Here is a 2,500-nt window from a genome sequence, read left to right as displayed (position 1 = left end):
CTGTTTGCATGCATGCGTGTGTATGTGTGTCTCTGTTCCATCATCTGGCATAAACCTATACCACTCTGATGGTCTTGGTGGTGGGCTGTGCACGGCTACAGGCTTGCATGTGCATAGATGATGGGTCAACTGCAGAAGACCGGTCATATAAAGTCAAGGTTGTATACAGACTCTAGCATCATAACACTAACGACAGGGCTCTATGGTTAATTATTTCACTAGGAGCACAGGCAGGGCCGCTGACAGCTTTGGCTGGGCCCAGGACCAAACACTCTGAATGCCCCTCCCTAAATCCACACCCCCGAACTACAAGCCTTGACTGTTTTAAGACCACTTCATTTCAATGGGGAAAAAACATAGACTAAGCCAGGGATGCTAAGGTGAAAAGTGGTCAGGGGGAAAGGTTTTTTTCCAAGACATTAGGGGGGCATATTACGCTTCCGACCTGAAAACAAGGATTCACACTTTCATATAGCCTACTATGTATGAATTTACCCACAAAGGCCAAGGGTTAAAGTAGTATGTCTTACAGGTGCTACCCAACCCTCCCTCTACTCGACTAATGTAAACATTTTGGTTTGGCTTTAAAATATGCCATTGTCCCTAAGGTACCATATTAAGCTCACCATTCTCATGAAGATATGACATACGGCAGGGGTAATCAATGAAAAGACTTTCTTTTTTTTATTCCTCCCAGCGTGTGTGTGTGTGTGTGTGGGGGGGGGGGTGGGGGCAGGGGTGATTGATACACACATGTGAGGCAGGATGATGAGTTAACAGCACAGCTCAGCAGGCAGCCCTGTCTCTAGGTCCATGATGTTCACTTTATCTCATTATCTGTAAACCAAAAGCTGACCATTGACAAGTGTCATAATTGTGAACCCACCAATGAGCACATGCATGGTGCGGCAATATGGCTATAATCTGCTGTAGGCTATGTGCCAACAGTATTTAGCCTAGTAGACACTTGTCCACATGGGCTAAAAAATGAGGACAAAGTAGGGTTAGTTGGATTAAATTCCTGATAATTATTGAAGCTGATATCGGCACTGTCGCTTCCCCCCCTCGCCCATCACCCAACATTTTAGGCTACTGCGTCAAAGTCCACGCTAACTAGAACATTCGTTTGCATGATGGTCAATAATCCACGTCTTGTTAATTATATTACTAGATTTCTTCTCGGAGCTTATTCGCCTGCACGCTGCCGTAGTCTAAAATAATGCAAATCAAACGTAGCATAGCCACCAGAATGTCAGTTATGGCAACAAGCCAAACTTGTTCTGCGCTTCTACCGAATTAAGGTGTATAATGCCCTATCCAACATTTCGCTCTCATTTTTGTCCTAAGTGGACAAATCTGCCCTGTGCCGTTTGGTGTGCCGCTTGCAGTAGCCCACTATCCAGTTACTCAATTCCCGACGTTTGCAGTCAGGTCAAAATGTGTCGCATTGTTCTGTGCGCCTCGCGCCCCCGTCTCGCTGTCCTCCCTCAATCGCCCTCCCCTCACCCTCAAAGTCACTTGTATGGTGTTCTGTTCATGCCTCTTCAGAAAGAATACGTTCACCGTGCACGTCACAGATTGTTCTGGTATACGTTTCCTAATTTTTGTTTAGCCTATTTGGAAAACATGGTTAACATGCCAGTTCTCCTCCAGTGCTGGCGTCGTGCTGCTCTAACGTGTCATTTCCAAGCAACGGCAATTGCGACTCCAAACTTCCAAAATTACCAACCAAAACATGTTCGAACTGTGAGAAACTTAAGATAAAATGCAGTCGACACCATGAGATAGCCTACAAGTTTCATGCGCGCAAGGACCGGGATGGGAGCAGCACGAGAGAGGTTGGGCTGCGTTTTATCCACGGGAAGCCGAGCCATGCCCATGTCTTGCGCCTCGAGCTTGTCGGCTTGCGTTTCTTTAACCATAACGCATTGAACGAGCTCAGTGAGTTAGTCTGAGAAATGACGTCCTGATGCCCATTTAAAAATAGGCTATAGCATATTGAAAGAAATGTTTAAACTTTGACTCTAACCCACAACAAGCGTGAACTTATGCCAGCTGTCCTGTCCCTAAATGGATTTCCCCTCAACTTGACAGTCACATTTCTTTCGTCTACGAATGGCGGAAAAGTCCCAAAAGCAATTGCATGCTTATTGCGCAATGATCCGCTCTGACTTCGTAGGTTTCATATCGTTTTAAGAACAATACCTAGGCTACTTTTAGCTGTGTAGGAAATGCTCAAACTCGGTTGTCAAATGTGCATCTCAGTTGCCAGACGCCCCATTAATAACGTCATGGCGGACTCTTCCACAACCAGCAAATACCTGATCCAGCTCAGTCTCATTAGCCTACTTCAGGTGGGAGATTGTTTTTCAAGTTTAAGCTTTTTCATATATATATTAGGTATACTGATTTAAAACATCTCAAAACGTATGTGCTTCACACAATGCAGCATTGGTGTGTAGGCTAGACCCGTGTTGCACATCACAGTTCCCCACCACAC

General features: G+C 45.4%; 1 protein-coding gene across 2 annotated transcripts in view; it reads right to left on the bottom strand.

Moving 5' to 3' along the window:
- The window catches only part of intu (inturned planar cell polarity protein), a 59,205-nt gene that overhangs the window by 25,562 nt on the left and 31,143 nt on the right, over positions 1-2,500 (bottom strand). The window lies entirely within an intron of this gene.

The sequence above is a fragment of the Engraulis encrasicolus genome, chromosome 21 (assembly GCF_034702125.1).
Source record: "Engraulis encrasicolus isolate BLACKSEA-1 chromosome 21, IST_EnEncr_1.0, whole genome shotgun sequence".
Taxonomy (NCBI): Eukaryota; Metazoa; Chordata; class Actinopteri; order Clupeiformes; family Engraulidae; genus Engraulis; species Engraulis encrasicolus.
This window is presented reverse-complemented; position numbering and strand designations above follow the sequence as displayed.